Below are 18,665 nucleotides of genomic sequence, written 5' to 3'. Positions count from 1 at the left end.
AGAACCTTTCACAATTTCCTCCTGCTTGGCTTTAATTCACATGTTCCGGACTCACCTCAACTACTCCTCAGTGGTCCATGGAGCACCACTGGCCACATGAGAATTTCTCTTCCTGCCTGTAAGTGGAAGAAGAGATATAAGAGAAGAAGAGAGTGAAAAGTTGGGATGATATGGGCTGTACTCTGCCCTGATTTCCATTGACTTTCACTGAGCATCATGAGGAATAAATCAGGTTAGACTAGGCCCCACAGGAAGATGGTCAGGGAAGGAAGAGAGCAGGCCAAATTCTTCTCTGACCTATAGCCACTGCAACTTAATTGAACTCAGTCAGGTGAAATAAGGTGCAAACCAGAACACAATTTGGCCCCACTCCTTCCTGTGCAACAGCTGGCAGCCCAAGGCTGGCACTGAGGAGCCCTCCAAAAAGAGGTCAAGGAACCAATCCTAAGTGTGCTGCCCATGCAGTGCCACAGAAGAGGCCTCAGCATTTTGCAGACAGAGCGTCTCTGGCAATGTCCAAGCAGGCCATGCTGTTTCACACACCCCTTAATGTGACTTTGTCTTCAAAAGCTCAGTAGAGCTAAGTATGCAGATGAGCCTGATTCATCCTTGCCCTCTGCCCCCCTTGTGCAGGCTACAGCTGGCAAAAAGGGACTGTAACGTAGGTGTTGGGCCCTCCAGTGAGTAGCACTGTTGGAGGGGGCCCTCTACATCAAGTCCAGGGCTGACCCCACTACCTCAATGCTCTCCCTGCAGAAACACCAAGCACAGAGAGCATTTCAGGTGAGAGGAGGAGAAGGCATGGCTGGGACTTCACGATTCCTTAGCTGTGTAAGGCCCATAGTACTTGGAACACAACTCAGGGCTGCCTTAGCCAGCACTCAGAAGCCCTGCAGAATCAAAGAGGTGTAAAGCCACCTCCCTTGGTCCCCGAGCTGGGTTCAGAGCTTGGGCAGAGACTGGCCCAAAAGGCACTGCGTTCAAATAGAATGAAATTAATTTATGGGACTCTACCAAGCCGTGACGTTATCTGATTAAAATATGACCATATAGAACATTGTTGCAACCACTGTTATGTCTATGCAACAAATCTTATACAAAAGGTTGTCAGGGGAGGTGTCTATGAAAAGGTTACGATTTGCTGGTTATGATTTTGCTATCTGTATGCATGTATCATTTTTGTATTTGAAGTTATGAGTATTGGCTCTCTACCTGGATTTCAAATGTTTGCCCCTAGGGTACCGCCCACAAGGTAGCTAGACAGCACATCTTGGAGGGACCATTCAAATTGAGTGGCCCATCAAAAGAATATTTAACTGACAATGAACCTATTACACTTAATGGAATTTCATGCTGTGACTAGGCAAAATGCATGGACATGTGACTTGTCCATCTGAGTCCAACCACCATCTTGTTACTGTACTTTTCCACAGTAAGAACAATGGGATGCCCTCCACATGGCAGAAGATATAAAAGGCCCTGGAAACTCCTCCATTTTGCCTCTTTCCTGGCCAAACTGCTGGACTATACTAATGGGAGCATTCTATCTGGACCAGGGGTCTCGAACACGCGGGCCATGGGTCGCACGTGGCCCATGGAGTTATTTTCTGCGGCCTGCCATAGGAGCCAACTCCGTGGGTGCTCCGGGACTGGAGCACACATGGGGAAAAATTAGTGGATGCTCTGCACCCACCGGCAGCCAACCTCTCCTCCTCCACCCACCCCACGTCCTCCTCCTCCCCCTGGAGCACGCCGCATCCCCACTCCTCTGCCTACCTCCCAGCTCTTCCCGCCCAGCCACCACCAAACATGTTTGCATGCTCTGGGAGCGGGGGGAGAGCGGGAACGTGGCACACGCAGGGGAGGAGGCGGGGAAGAGGTGGGGATGGGGCGGGGCCTCATGGAACGGTTGGAGGTTTCAGTGATGCAGCCCTTGGGCCAATGTACTAGTCCTCATGTGGCCCTCGTGGTGATTTGAGTTTGAGATCCCTGAACTGGACTGAGGTCCTTCCAACGATTTGGAAGCAGCCAGAGACTTGACTCAAGTCAGCAGTTTATTCCATTGCTGCTACAAGCCTGAACCAAGAATTTTGCATTTATTGTATGTATTTGATTCCTTTAACCAATTTTAACTCTCACCTTTCTTTCTTTCTTTTTACAAATAAATCTTTAGATTTTAGATACTAAAGGATTGGCATCAGTGTGATTTTTGGGTAAGATCTGAGTTATATATTGACCTGGGTGTGTGGCTGATCCTTTGGGATCAGAAGAACCTTTCATTTGATGAGACTGTCTGTAAAGAACCACTCACCTCTGAATCCAGTGTTTTTGGTGGTGACATAGGAGCTAGAATACCTAAGGAAACTTCTTGTATGACTTCTTGTTAGCCAGTGTGTTGAAACAGAAGTTTACTTTTGTTGCTGGTTTGGTATATCTTATGGAAGAATAACCACCAGGTTTGGGTTGTGTTTGCCCTATTTCTCAGCAGTTTGTCCTAAATTTGGCATCCTCAGTTGTGACCCAAGAAGGCTTGATTACACAAGCGAAACATGGACAGGCCTTTTCTTGAAAGGTTAGCATAACTTCTCAGAGCTTTCTGGGGCAGGTAGTAGCATCCAATATTATGACAGGAGCTGTGGCTTTTTGCATTCTCATGAGAGCAATTAGGTTCATTAGTGGGCAATTAATTCCTTTATTTACCTGCCAAGTTCAGTTGATCCTTAGGGTTCGTTTTAAGATAAATCCCCCATAGGAAAAATTCTCATGAACCTGACAATATTAAGTCTGATGAGTAACATAACAGGCACTTAACTGCATCATTTACTGCGTGAGAAAAATAATACTCAAAATTGCTATTAAAGCCATTGAAAAGAGGTGCTACATTAACCAATTCATGATGAATCCTTGCTGTTTTTAAATGACAATTTATTAGGAAAGTTTAACAATTTTTTGCTTTTATTTCTTTAGTTGAAGATTCCTAATGTCAAGAAATATAATCCACACCCTCATGCAGTTTGGATAAAGACGACTTCTTAATCTATGATTTATTGGGCTGAAATTCACTCACATGCACGTGGCCAGCAAGATGACTATACACCATGTAGCATGGGCAACAGACCCAGATTCTCAAAAGGTGACTAACTCCCATTGAAACCAATGGGATTCAGGCACCTAAATACCTTTGAGGATCTTGGCCTAGCTAGTGATGCACAGGCCTCATGCAGACTCTCTGCACAGGGCTGAATTTCACCCTCAGTGCAGTCCAAAGTAACTAACATAACAATACATTTAGCAAACAATAATGAAAGCCACGAAAGTTAGACAAGTACATTCCCTGGCCAGAATCCTAGAGTCCGTACATTCTTATTCAGGCAAAACTCCTTCTGAAGAGAAGTAAGGACTGTGGAGCAGAACAAGCTTCCTCAAAGCAGGCAATGGGGCATGGGGAAAGTGTGGGAAATCACACACAAATGGGGTACACTGGTGTAAAAGGAGGGGTTGAGCCAACAAGGCAACATGCTGTTTGACTACATGGAAGCCTGTTCACTGATTAAGGACTGCCCGATTTTAGAGGGGGCATGGTCGTGTGGGGAGGGAATGGAGGTGGACATGTCAGCATTAGATGGTATGGAGTCCCCATCTGTGATGCGCCCCCTCCTCCTCCAAAGGAGAGTTTCCAGGACACTCCTGTCTTGCCGCCTCTTCCTTAGTCAGACAGCTGCAGGAGCACAGGAGCCAGCAAACAGAGCTGTAAACAGGGGAGTTTGAGTGGGAGTTCTGTGGGAGGAGAAGGTACTTGTAGGTATTTGTATTGGTATTTATAGAGCCTGGTAGGGGCAGTGTGCTGGGCGAGAAGCTGAGCCCTTTCTTGAAAGGTTAGCATAACTTCTTTGTAAGGGGAGTTTGGGGGGAAGACTAGGAGAACCAGGCCAAGGAACAGACAGACTAGTGAAGGGAGTGTGTGGTGGTCTGGCAATGTTGTGGGACTGGTTGGGGGTTTGTTTTGCTGTGGGGGTGGTGTTTTAGTTTGGTTTGTGTTTCCCAGACAACAGAACTTAGGTGAGAAGGCGATGACAGACACAGAGGCAGCAGCAGTAGTGACCCAAGCAGTGGAAGACACAATGAAGATGACTAGATGTGGAAGCTGCGGCATCTACATGATCCTGGAGGGGGGACCTGAAAAGAGTTTTGTCTGCGTGAACTGCCACCTGATAGAGCTGATGGAAGAGAAGATCCGAGGATTGGAGATGCAGGTGGAAACTCTGGTTGAGTTTAGAAGGGGGTTCGAGCGGATGATGGAGCAAAGACATGAGGAGGCTGAAGAGAAAGCTCAGACTTGCAAATGGAAGCAGGACCAAAGAACTCTGAGGGGAGTCTGCTGGGTGAGGAAAGTGGACAGTGGAAGCATATGACTAAGAGAACCAGGCAGAGAAAAAAAAGGGGCAGTGAAGGAGAAATAGAGCTCAGGAACAGGTTTGCGGAGTTGGAAAATGAAGAAGGGGCACAGCAGGTGGTCACTGAAGGTGAGAGGGCAAGGAAGAAGAGAAGAGCAGCTAGTCCTGTAGGAAGAGGGCAAGAGTCAATGGAGATAACACTAAATATGAGCCCCAGGAGGATATGGGATGGGTTGCAGAGGACTGCTAGGGACCATAGGAATCGAGAGGACTTGCAGCCAGAGGGAACAGGGGATAGACTGGAGAATCGCACCATCACCAGGAAAAGGCAGGTCTACGTGATTGGTGACTCCTTACTGAGACGAATAGACAGGCCTGTAACCAGAGCTGATCCAGAGAACCGAAGGGTGTGCTGTCTGCTGGGTGCTAAGATATGGGATGTGGACCTGAAGCTGAAGAGGATCCTAACGGGAGCAGAAAAGAATCCACTGATTGTCCTTCATGTGGGAACAAATGATACCGCTAGATTCTCGCTGGAACATATCAAGGGAGACTATGCCAGGCTGGGGAAGACGCTTAAGGAGATCAAGGCTCAGGTGATCTTCAGTGGGATTTTGCCTGTTCCTAGAGAAGGGCAACAAAGATGTGACAAGATTATGATGCTCAACAGATGGCTCAGGCACTGTTGCTATAAGGAGGGCTTTGGGATGTATGGACATTGGACTGTTCTCTCGGGATGGACTTCACCTGAGTAAGGAGGGAAATAGACTTCTAGGATGGAGGATGGCACAACTGATCAAGAGAGCTTTAAACTAGGAATCTGGGGGAGATGGTTGGGAGATGTCCAGGTAATCTCCACGCCGGATTTTAACATTGAGAGGGAAGAAAACAAAGTAAGAAAGGATACAGCCGTGGGTAGGAGAATGGACATAAGGAAGAAGGGTAGTGTACATACCAGTCTCATAGGTGATACTGGCGGTAGAATGTCTGTGCCTAATCGGGGAAAGAATGTGAGCAAGGCCAAACAGCAAAAATTAAGATGTTTGTACACTAATGTGAGGAGCCTAGGTAACAAAATGGAAGAACTAGAGTTACTAGTGCAGGAAGTGAAACTAGATATTATAGGGATAACAGTAACATGGTGGAATAGTAGTCATGACTGGACTACAGGTATTGAAGGGTATGTACTGTTTAGGAAAGACAGAAATAAAGGCAAAGGTGGAGGAGTAACATTGTACATCAGTGGTGAGGTAGACTGTAAAGAAATAAGTAGTGATGAAATGGATAAGACAGAGTCTGTCTGGGCAAAAATAACATTGGGGAAGAAAGCTACTAGAGCCTCCCCTGGGATAGTGCTTGGGGTGTGCTATAGTCCACCGGGATCTGATTTGGATATGGATAAAGACCTCTAATATCTTTAAATGAAGTAAATACTAATGGAAATTGTGTGATCATGGGAGACTTTAACGTCCCAGATATAGACTGGAGGACAAGTGCTAGTAATAATAATAGGGCTCAGATTGTCCTGGATACAATAGCTGATGGATTCCTTCACCAAGTAGTTGTTGAACCAACAAGAGGGGATGCCATTTTAGATTTGGTTTTAGTGAGCAGTGAGGACCTCGTAGAAGTAATGATTGGAGGGGACAACCTTGGCTCTAGTGATCATGAGATAATTCAGTTCAAACTAAATGGAAGGTTAAACAAAAATAGATCTGTGACTAGGGTTTTTGATTTCAAAAGGGCTAACTTAAAAAAATGAAGGAGATTAGTTAGGGAAGTGGGGGTTGGACTAGATGACCTTCTGGGGTCCCTTCCAACCCTGATATTCTATGATAAGTGGATTGGACTAAAGAACTTGTGGATCTAAAGGCAGAGGAGGCCTAGAATTACTTCAAGTCAAAGTTGCAGAAACTATCAGAAGCCTGTATCCCAAGAAAGGGGAAAAAATTCATAGGCAGGAGTTGTAGACCAAGCTGGATGAGCAAGCATCTCAGAGAGGTGATTAAGAAAAAGCAGAAAGCCTAAAAGGAGTGGAAGATGGGAGGGATCAGCAAGGAAAGCTACCTTATTGAGGTCAGAACATGTAGCGATAAAGTGAGAAAGGCCAAAAGCCATGTAGAGTTGGACCTTGCAAAGGGAATTAAAACCAATAGTAAAAGGTTCTATAGCCATATAAATAAGAAGAAAACAAAGAAAGAAGAAATAGGACTGCTAAACACTGAGGATGGAGTGGAGGTTAAGGATAATCTAGGCATGCCCAATATCTAAACAAATACTTTGCCTCAGTCTTTAATGAGGTTAATGAGGATTTTAGGATTAATGGTAGGATGACAAATGGGAATAAGGATATGGAGGTAGATATCACCACATCCGAGGTAGAAGCCAAACTTGAACAGCTTAATGGGACTAAATCGTGGGGCCCAGATAATCTTCATCCAAGAATATTAAGGGAACTGGCATATGAAATTGCAAGCCCATTAGCAAAAAATTTTAATGAATCTGTAAACTCAGGGGTTGTAGCATATGACTGGAGAATTGCTAACATAGTCCCTATTTTTAAGAAAGGAAAAAACGTGATCTGGGTAACTACAGGCCTGTTAGTTTGACATCTGTAGAATGTAAGGTCTTGGAAAAAATTTTGAAGGAGAAAGTAGTTAAGGACATTGAGGTCAATGATAAGTGGGACAGAATACAACATGGTTTTACAAAAGATAGATTGTATCAAACCAACCTGATCTCCTTCTTTGAGAAGGTAACAGATTTCTTAGACAAAGGAAATGCAGTGGATCTAATTTACTTCGATTTCAGTAAGGCATTTGATATGGTTCCACATGGGGAATTATTAGCTAAATTAGAAAAGATGGGGATCAATATGAAAATTGAAAGGTGGATAAGGAACTGGCTAAAGGGGAGACTACAACAGGTCACACTGAAAGGTGAACTGTCAGCTGGAAGGAGGTTACTAGTGGAGTTCCTCAGGAATCGGTTTTGGGACCAATCTTATTTAATTTTATTACTGACCTTGGCCCAAAAAGCGGGAATGTGCTAATAAAGTTTATGGATGACACATAGCTGGGAGGTATTGCCAATACAGAGAAGGACTGGGATATCATACAGGAAGATCTGGATGACCTTGTAAACTGGAGTAATAGTAATAGGATGAAATTTAATAGTGAAAAGTGCAAGATCATGCATTTAGGGATTAACAACAAGAATTTTTGTTATAAACTGGGGATGTATTACTTGGAAGTAACAGAGGAGGAGAAGGACCTCAGAGTATTGGTTGATCACGGGATGACTATGAGCTGCCAATGTGATATGGCCGTGAAAAAAGCTAATGCGGTCTTGGGATGAGCAGGCGAGGTACTTCCAGTAGAGATAAAGAGGTGTTAAGTACCATTATTCAAGGCCTTGGTGAGACCTCATCTGGAATATTGTGTGCAGTTCTGGTCTCCCATGTTTAAGAAAGATGAATTCAAACTGGAACAGGTACAGAGAAGTCTGCTAGGATGATCCGAGGAATGGAAAACCTGTGTTATGAAAGGAGACTCAAAGAGCTTGGCTTGTTTAGCCTAACTAAAAGAAGGCTGAGAGGGGATATGATTGCTCTCTATAAATATGTCAGAGGGATAAATACCACGGAGGGAGAAGAATTATTTAAGCTCAGTACCAATGTGGACACAAGAACAAATGGATATAAACTAGCCATCAGGAAGTTTAGACTTGAAATTAGATGAAGTTTCCTAACCATCAGAGGAGAGAAGTTCTGGAACAGCCTTCCAAGGGAAGCAGTGGGGGCAAAAGACATATCTGGCTTCAAGACTAAGCTTGATAAGTTTATGGAAGGGATGATATGATGGGATAGACTAATTTTGGCAATTAACTAATCTTCGACTATTAGCGGTAAATATGCCCAGTGGCCTGTGATGGGATGTTAGATGGGGTGGGATCTGAATTACTACAGAGAATTCTTTCCTGGGCATCAGGGTGGTGAGTCTTGCCCACATGCTCAGGGTTTAGTGGATCGCCATATTTGGAGTCGGGAAGGAATTTTCCTCCAGGGCAGATTGGCAGAGGCCCTGGGGGGTTTTCGCCTTCCTCTGCAGCATGCAGCACGAGTCACTTTCTGGAGGCTTCTCTGCACTTTGAAGTCTTTAAACCACCATTTGAAGACTTCAATAGCTCAGACATAGGGTAGGGGTTGTTACAGGAATGGGTGGGTGAGATTCTGTGGCCTGCATTGTGCAGGAGGTCAGACTAGACAATCATAATGGTCCCTTCTGACCTTAAAGTCTATGAATCTATTCTCTAGCTATCTCCACAAAGGACTTCTGAGCCCTCATCTCCTGCCTCTCGCTCTCTGTAGATTGAATCTTGATCCATGTGCAGATGACTCAGAGGAAACTTCATGAATCCAAACTCTGGAAGTTTCCTGGCCCAACACAGGCCTCTTTTCCAAGATCTGGCCCAGAATAAGGGCTGGATGAGTTGGCCTTAAATATTCAGAGCAAGGGATATGTGATGGGAGAAGCTTTCCAGGTTTCTTGCCCATAGAGTTAGAAATAAAGAACTACATGCACTGTGAGGTCATAGATTTAAGTAGCCACTAGAGAACTCCCTAACCAGAAAAATTTCCTACGTTTATTAACCTCCCTGCTGCAACACATCCTGGTCCTCTCTGGTAACTCTGGAGGACTACAAACTCCACATTTCTCTAAAGGATTAAAACATAAATTAAAAACTCATGTACACACACACACACACACACACACACACACACACACACCAATTCAAAATAAACTTCAAATTCCTGAAAACTATTTACGCTGCTATATCCCCTTATCAATTGCATGTAAATAATCCTGAGCAGTATTCTAAAGATCAATTCTTTGAGGGGGTCTGTTTAGTCTTCCCAACCATGTTCACTTCTGTTGAGTTTCCACATAGAGTCCCTTGTGGAGGGGGCTCACTTCCTGACAGAGTACCTGAAGGTCCAAGATCCTCTTTTTGTTGCCTTGGGAAATATTGATCGATGAATCCGATTCCTCCAGAGAAATCCTTTATGAGTCTCCACGAGGTAGGAGCTAGTAATTTCTGCAAGTTACAAGCACTTCTAAATGTCTGGGAGTTTTTGAGTCAAACTTTGTTCCCTGATCTCAGTTCAGGGAGACTTTTGTTCTGTGCCAAACACTGTTGCTGCCAAATTTTTATTTCAGCATCCCGTTTTCAAAATTGCTTCAGGTCAGGCCACTTAAGTTTAAGCTGTATGGGTTCCACAGGGAAAGGCGTCCTTAGTCATCTTCCCATCAGAAGTTCTGCTGGAGGTAGACCAGATGCAAGAGGTGTTGATCGATATGCCTGGAGTGCTTTATATGGGTTCACTATTTTTGCTGAAGCCTTTTTAAAGTCTGCATGGCTCTCTTCACCTCCCCGTTGCTCTGGAGGTAATGTGGACCACTAGTAAAAAGCTCAAAATTAAAGTCTTGCACAAATGCTAAGAATGTTTCTGAGGTAAATTGAGACCCATTATGAGATATAAGAACTTCAGGAACTCCATGTCTTGCAGATATTGACTTTAGTTTCTGGATGACCTGTGCCGATGAAGTCTGTGTAAGTATAGCCAAGTCAGTATATCTGGAGAAGTAATTAACTACACTAATGTAAATGCGTCCTTTCCAGTAAAAGCAAATCTGTGGCTACCCACTGCCAAGGTCTGTCAGGTAGCTTTGTAGAGAGTAATGATTCTGACAATTGTTTTTTCCCCCCCCATCGTTACATATCTGGCGGCCCACAACGTTCTGAATTTGCCTACTCAGACCTGGCCAGCATATGGATTATTGTGATTGTGCACAACACTTGTTTATACCTTAATGTCGCTCATGGATTTTGAAAAGCATCTCTCTCTAAAGTACCTTCGGTATAGGAATGTGCCGTCCTTCGGCCATGTGAATGTCACATCAGTCCTGCCAATATGGCAATAGGCCGGTTGGAAGCTGACTCAACTCCACCCTCTTTGAGTCAGTTTCTGGCAAGTCTCATCCTTTAGTTGTTCATCTCTAATTTGCTGAAGTTGGCTGGCAGGTTCTGCAACTGCTGCCAGAACAAGGTCAATGTAGATTGACATATATCTCTAAATCCTTTTCTTCTTCTGTTGGTGGCTGCTCAACTGGGGCTTCAGATAGTACTCACAGCAACTACACTCTTTCTCCAGTATGTGTTCAATGTTGAAAGAAAATTGCATTAACCGTAGTCAAAATCTTTGAATCCTAGGTGGAAGGTCATCCAGTCATTTTGAACTCAATCATGTCTCTAAGAGTCTGTTTCTATGTTTCAGAGTAGCAGCCGTGTTAGTCTGTATTCGCAAAAAAGAAAACGAGTACTTGTGGCACCTTAGAGACTAACAAATTTATTTGAGCATAAGCTTTACGAAGCTTATGCTCAAATAAATTTGTTAGTCTCTAAGGTGCCACAAGTACTCCTTTTCTTTGTTTCTATATTAAAATTCAAGTCAAAGACATATGCACTGAGCTGGTCACAGTGCCAAGTGCCTGCTAGAGCTTCTTTTTCCACTTAAGCATACTGCAGCTTGGTTTTTGTGAGGCTTCTTGATATGAATGCAACAGGTCTCTAGTCTTCTGGTTGTTTTTGTGAGCACTCCCCTAAAAAATGATGATGATGCATCCACTGCTATTGCTGTTGGATAGTTACCAAATATTGTGCCAAAGCAGGAAGATATGTCAATAGTTTTTATTTTATTAAAGGTATTTTGTTGTGTGCTCCCCAGATCCACAAATTGTGACCATTAAGACGATCTCTTAAGCATTTTGTTGGTTGAGCAAATTAGTTAAGAATTTCCAATAATTTTGCCATGTCCAGAAATCTTCTTACAGCAGAAACATCTTTGGGTTCAAGTAACACAAGCAATGCTTTCAGTTTCTCTGAATCCAACTGAATTCCCTGTTTGCTACAAATTTTATCTGCTTCTTTCCAAACTTCTATTTCTCATCTGCAGTGAGGCTGGCTTGTTATAAGTGTCTCTAAACTGCATGTAGTCTCTCATTGTGTTCATTTCTATCTCTACCATATACCGACACAATCTGCATGGCAAAGGATGCCAGGCAAACCTGCCATGATCTGAGAGATTCTCTTTTAGAAGCATTCTGGTTCTGAATATATGCTAAATGGGAGACAATAGAAACAGTACCTTCCAAACGGGGTGATAAATGTAGTCAATAGTATAGATTCTTTACTGAGGGGGACTTGCCAGAAGCCTGCTGTAGCATCTAATTTTGAAAAGACTTTGGCTTCTGATAACTGAGCTAATGTTTGGTCAATGGCAGGAAGCATGTGTCTTTCTCTGCACATGCTTTTATTGAATTGTGTAAAGTCCACACAAATCTGAATTTTGCCACTGGGTTTTGGTACTACAACCATCCCCCCATACCAATCAGAAGGTTCTTCTATCTGGGAAATAACCTCATTACTTCTCTTTTTAATCCTTCTTTCACTTTCCTTAGCAAGGGTATGGGGACATGGCATGGTGATGTAAGAGCAAAGAAAGTCTCTGAGGACACCAGTTTTATTTTGCACTCCTCTGACAGCTTTCCTAGCCCTGTGAAGACGTGCAGCTATATCTCCTGTACAGTTTACATTTTGCCATTAATGCATTCCAGTTTACTCTTGTAGGTGTAGTCCTTGTATTGCTACCAAACCTAGTAGGGGAGTTGTCAGTCCTTGGATTACATATATTATGTGTTGAAGAACTTTCCATCCTTTCTCCAATCTCCCCAAGAACTGGCTGCAAACATCCAGTGTAGTGTTACTAGCCCCATGTGTGATCTTTTCTGGAACTACCGTATTGTTGCCCCAGTTTCAAATTTAAATTTAAGGTATTGACCCTTTAGATTCATACTTGGATACCAAGGTGTTAGCTGTTCTATTGAGGCTATAGTCCCTAGAAGTGTGGACTTCTTGTCATCTGCTAACATCCCCTCTTGGATTGTTTCCACTGGTTTTGGTGACCAGATGCTAGTGCAAAATGTCCCATTTTGTGGCATCTCCTACATTCTGCCTCCTTCGCTGGACATTGCTACCTGCTGCGGGTTGGTGTCTTACCTCATTTTACAAGCTTCCCTTCTTTCAAGGTTCTTTGGTCTCTCACTCTCTAATTGTGCACTCTTCTTACGTTATAAATTATATTGTCTGACTGCTTTCACATTTGTGTCTTTTCTCTTTATTGTGCCACTAATGTCTGATGCAGTCTCCCCTGTGGGGCTCGCATGTAAGTCATGTTGCTGATTTCTTGCATTCTAACTTCTGCTCTAGCTTTGGCTGGTATGAGATCTGGGTCTAATTGAAGCTGTGAGGATAAACTGGTGTCTCGGTTACCAGCAAACATCTTGTTGCTTATTAGCTCTTCTTTTAACATTCCATATTCCATCAAAAGCCTTTTTCACTTTGAAGTATTCTTTTTTCCTCATTATTAAAGGGTAGGGCACATAGGATATCAGCAATAGCAGCATCACCCATGGCAAATATCAGGCCTTTTACCTAGTATTCTTCTGCTTTCTCTGTTCAACCAGGAATCACGCAAATCTACGGATCCAGCAAGGCTAGCTGCCTGAGTTGCCAAAAATCAAATTCCTCTAACAGAGCCATTTGGGCTTTGGGCCCCATTGCTGCGCTGAGACAGGGCTCTTCCTCCTTCCTGCTGCAGCTTTCACAGGTCTCCTCCCTGATTTTCCATTTTTCCCATTCCCTTACCCTTACCACTCCAGCAGTCGGGGGTGGGGAGGAGGTCTATTTCCACCCTCCCCCACCCGTTACTCCTTCTTTAGAGAGAGGATTCCCTCACTGCTGACACCATGTAGTGTGAGGATATAGATGTAAAGAGCCATGCTTTAAGCAGCAAATAGAGAATTCCCTAACCATGAAGTTCCTATACTTATTAAGCTCCCTGCTGCAACACATCCTGGTACTCTCTGGTAACTGTGGAGAACCATGAACTCTATAACTACTCCACACTATAGATAAGCAAGTCTCTCTTCCATCCAAAATATCAATGAGTTAAATGCTCCTCAGAAGGGCTGCGGGAAGAAATTGCTACATAAACGTGTGTATCTGGCCATGAGCCAACTACATCAGGGAATAGAGCAAACATCACATTAGCACAGCCAGTGGCCAATCCCCAGCATATCCACTGTGTAGCATTATGGAGAGCCACCACAGAGGCCTTTTCTGGGGCATGAAGCATTCATTGCCTGGTCCACTTAAGCAGCAGAAATATGTTTTCACTTGCACTTAAGCCTTAAGCAGCCACAGACTACTGTGACGGGGCAAGGCCAGATAGCTGTGGGAGATAGATATATTAGCTCCAGGCTAAACAAATCCCTGGTACCAGGATAAGTGAAATGGCAGCTGCTCCAGGTCAATTAAGACACCTGGGGCCAATTAAGAACTTTCCAGAAGGAAGGGAGAAGGCTATGTTGATTGGGCCACCTGAAGCCAATCAGGGGTTGGCTGAAATTAGTTAAAAGCCTCCTAGTCAGTCAGATGGGTGTGCATGTCAGGAGCTGTGGGAAGAAGTTGCGCGGTTGGAGAGGCTGAGTAGTACACACCACATCAGGCACAAGGAAGGAGGCCCTGAGGTAAGGGTGAAGTGAAGTTTGAGGAAGTGAGGGCTGCTGTGGGGGAAGTAGCCCAGGGAATTGTACATGTCATGTTTCTAAAAGGTCAGCTACCATTGCTGATACCATTAGGGTCCCTGGGATGGAGCCCGGAGTAGAGGGTGGGCCCGGGCTCCCCCGCCACACCTTTGCCCCCTGTTTAATTACTGAGACTGGGAGACAACAGAGACTGTGCAAGGAAGGATAACTTCTCCTCACCTCCCTCGCTGGCTTATGATGAAAATGGCTCAGTAGACTGTGACCCTTGTCTCTAGAGAAAGAAGGGTTATGTGGAGGGTCACAGTGAGCCTCTGAGGCTAGCAAAATCCACCAAGAAACGCGGGACCCACGGAGGCAAGGATAGAGCTTTGTCACACTACCTTGAGATTTTGTCCACTGACTGCATAGACTGCTGTTTTATAGAGGCCCTTAAAGTTGCTCTTCCCTATTAAGGAATATGTAAGCAAAGGATCCTGGAAGATCACTCACAATTCAGAGCTACGTAGATTCATAGATTCCAAGGCCAGAAGGGACCATTGTGATCATCTAGTCAGACCTCCTATATCACACAGACCAGAGAAGTGCCCCCAAATAATTCCTTTTGAACTAGGGCAGTTCTTCTAACAAAAAAATCCAACCTTTATTTAAAATTGCCAGTGATAAAGAATCCACCAGTGACCCCTGGTGAATTGTTCCAATGGTTAGTTACCCTCACAGTCAGGGTGCTGAAAAAAAAGACCGTCAAGGCGTTTTGTTAAAAGAGCATCCAAATGAGCCATGCAACATAGGACAACATGAACAGCGGTAAAAATATTATAATCTATCAAAACAAATGCACTCCATGTTGTGGAACAGCCTATTCCAGGAGTGCCCAGAAGGGGTGCTGCAGGGAATTAGTGCCCAATCCATTCATCACCGAAGATAATTTGATGCAATATAGCAGCGTTGGGAGTTTCTCCAAGGCAGAGGCCTGGAACGAGCAGGGTGTGCGGCAGATCACAAGATTGAGGAACAGCCATAGATTCATGTGTGGTAAGGCCAGAAGGGACCTCTATGATCATTTAGTCTGAACCTCACCCCAGTAATTTCCCCATCAAGCCCTTGCATGGCGGAGCTGAACGGGAGAAACTCACATAGCACCTGCCTTCACTAAACCAGTGGTTTTCATTTTATTTGCATAACTACTAAATTCTTCCACGTTTAAAAACCAAACAAAAATACACACCAAATTCCTGGCGCCATGAGACACAATCTTGGAAGCTAATTAAACTGCAGCGTGTAGAGTTAAGCTTCTAAATGTTCTCCGCCCTTCCCTGAGAAATGCAAGGTCAGAAGCTGTTTAATAATCCCTTTGTATTGGTAATTTAGTTACTGTTTGTACAGCACTTTGAACATGCAAAGTGCTGTGGCGTAGAAGTGCTAAGTGCTATAGTATTTAGCGGCAAATCCTGTTATAATCCCTCATTGTGTAATAATAATAATAAATCATCGTCATCTCGTTCAGAAAGTGCCCCACCTCCCAACCCCCCCATCAGGCACTATAGGAGCTGCACAAACTCTTTCTAATGCAGCACGCTTTGACAAGAGCTTGGCCCAAATGGCAACGTTCAGATCTGAACCGTCCCCATGTTCAGGGCTGTTCTGGTTCACCCTAGCCCAGGCACAGTGGTTTCTAATCTTTACCCAGGACTGTAAACTCTTTGGGGCAGGCACTGTCTGTTTCCTACATGTTTGCACAGCGCATAGCACAATGGTGCCCTGATCCCCAATTGCAGCAGTTCCTGGAGGCCCCCAACCTAATTAACAACAAATAGAGCAAGGGGAAAAGTTCTCATCTTTTTGGGGGTATTGGGAGCCAGGGTTCAGCCCCATAGCTATTAAACACAATGAACAATTCACAATATTAGACGGGGATAAAATGTTGACAGCTGCTGCAAGCAGAAAAGAAACCTGAAGCAAAGAACTTGAGAAATTAGTGTACACAAACTGTAACAACTCCGAAACATTAAACGGAGCTGCGGGGCCAGTAATAAGTGCCTGGCGCATTTACTGTTCCAACCTTGAGTAGAAATTGACACTGGAGCCCTTTTGTGATTATTATTTAAAATCTAGGTGCCCAAACACATCGTTACCCATCCAATAAATACAATGAGGCCCCAGCAGCACGAAAGTAATCATTTCTACAGGAACTCAGCCAGCCAGACACCGACAATGACTCCTTTCCACCCCTTCATCATTATGGGAAGCATACTGTCAGCCCTCTCCAAAACCCCAGCCAAATGGAGGTCTACAACTATTTCCCACTCCATCAATTCTTCTGTCGTAACCAGACTGACATGGACTACAACTGCCTTCTACTCTGCCAGGGCTCCACCAGAACTTCCCAGAGCCTGGAAAGAAAGAAGAGCGAAAGACTTGCAGAAAGTCCACATGGGAACTTACTATCCCAATCTATCAACCCGAGAGGTATTCAGCAATACAGTGATGGGTGCCAGTACAAAATCCTGGATTAGATTAGACTGAGAGACAGAATCCTCAGGGCTCAAAGCCATATACTTTGTCCCCTTCAGGCGCCAACACCACATATTAGACAATTACAGCACAATATCCATCACCTGTGCAGATTTACTGCAGAAGTTGCTTCATCTGGGTGAAATGCACTGATGCTATTTATATTCTCAGTGCTACTCCACTCAAAGGAAAGTACCAGAATACTGTAGTTTATTCAAGGTAATATTTTCTCCTAATCATTTCCTAAGGCATCTGTCCCAGCCCACTTCTGCATTCTGACTCTTGCACACATTTTGGTTATGTCAAAGGCAAAGAACTTATTGGCAAATCACACAACAGTCATGTAGTGGCTGTGCAGTAGACTGGCACATAATGCTTGGATGGGGACTTTTTTAAATTGTAGATTTCTTTTTCATTTGACACAGCTTCAATTTGCCTCGCTTTTCTGGTGCAAATATTTTCTGCCCAAACTACAATCCAGTTTTCACCAGTTCATTGCACCCAGTTTTGGCAACTACATGGCAAATTTTTATTTGTACATAATAGTTAGCATCTTTTTAGTTTTAGTCACAACAACTAATTAGCTGTCCTGGGGTGCAATCAGTAAAGAATTAAAACACAGTAACATAATTAAAGCCAACCAGCATGGTGTCACCAAAAATAAGTCTTGCCAAATAAATGAGATATTGTTTTGAGATGAGAGGACAAGTTTTGTTGATAAAGGTAACTGTTGGTATAATATACATAGACTTCTGTCAGGCACTTGACTGAGTCCTGTGCTGACCCTTGTACTGTTCTGAAAAAAAAAAAAAAAAGCACGATACAAAGTCAATGCATCCCATATTAAATGGATTAAAAACTAGTTAACTGATAAAAATGTAAAAAGTAATTGTAAATCAGGAATCACCATCTAAATAGGGTATTTTGAGTGATGGCCTGCAGGGATTGTTCTCAATCCAATGCTTTTTAATATCTTTATCAGTGATCTGGAAGAAAATATTTTAATAGTTGCCATCCAAACAGGGTAGCTCTTTAATCTAGCAGGAAAAAAAGGCATCAAGAGATCCAGTGCTGGGAAGCTGAAGATAGATACTTTCAAACTAGAAATAACATGTACATTTTTAACAGTGAGTGTAATTAACCATTACAACAACTTACCTAGGGACATAGACTCAGACTCCGAGGTCAGAAGGGACCATCATGATCATCTAGTCTGATCTCCATATTGCAGGCCACAGAACCTCACCCACCTGCTCCTGTAATACGCCCATAACCTCTGGCTGAGTTACTGAATTCCTTGAATCACATGGTGGCTCCTCCACCATGTGCAGTCCTTAAATCAAGACTGGAGATTTTTTTAAATGATATGCTAAAGCTCAAACAGAAGTTACGGTCTTGATGCAGAAATTACTGGGCAAGGTTCTTTGGCCCATGCTATACAGGAGGTCAGACTAGATGATGATAATGGTCTCATCTGGCTTTAATCTATGAACCTATGAAATTAGACCAAGGCCCAAATTTTGCTCACATCTAGACTGGGTGTCAATCCAGAGTAACTTCACAAAAGCTAATGGACGCATTGTGGATTTAGATGGGTGTAAGTGAGGTAAGAATATGGCTGAGTCTTGTAATTTTGCCTTCCCATGAGAGAACAGGCCAGATGCGACAGGGGGCAGTTAATCCCATGTGACATAGAAAGAGTTTAGTCCAAAAGGCTGGGTTGGTTTGGAAGTCTATGAAGCATGAGTGAGAAATTCATGGCGTACACACAGAGAAGTTAGATTAAAAAACGTTTTAAAAATCTTGTTGGAAGATTGCAATGTAACAAGGCTCTGTTTTAGAATTCAGAGCCCTAACACGAGAACTCCCAGAGAGAGAGAGACAAAGCAGGCTGCTCCCTAAGGCAGAGAGGCACAACTCAATCCACCTTGCTGTAGGCTGGTTCTTGGAAGAGCTGACCTTGAATGCATGCTTCCCTACAGAGCCCTTTTGCCTGCAAGCAGGACCAGGAACTCCCTTCCCGCTTCTGCCCCCACTCCCTCAAAGTGATAGCTTGCAATTCCAGCACAGTCCTCAATATACCACAATGAGG

The 18,665-nt window shown here is 43.8% G+C and overlaps 1 long non-coding RNA gene across 1 annotated transcript in view; it reads right to left on the bottom strand.

Annotated features, from left to right (window-relative positions):
* LOC122456776 overlaps positions 1 to 18,665 on the bottom strand; it is a 134,120-nt gene that overhangs the window by 12,365 nt on the left and 103,090 nt on the right. Inside the window, exon 10 of the long non-coding RNA XR_006275832.1 lies at positions 56 to 116. This is a non-coding gene — a long non-coding RNA (uncharacterized LOC122456776). The remainder of the gene's footprint in view (positions 1 to 55; positions 117 to 18,665) is intronic.

Source organism: Dermochelys coriacea, chromosome 15, assembly GCF_009764565.3.
Source record: "Dermochelys coriacea isolate rDerCor1 chromosome 15, rDerCor1.pri.v4, whole genome shotgun sequence".
Lineage (NCBI taxonomy): Eukaryota > Metazoa > Chordata > Testudines > Dermochelyidae > Dermochelys > Dermochelys coriacea.
This window is presented reverse-complemented; position numbering and strand designations above follow the sequence as displayed.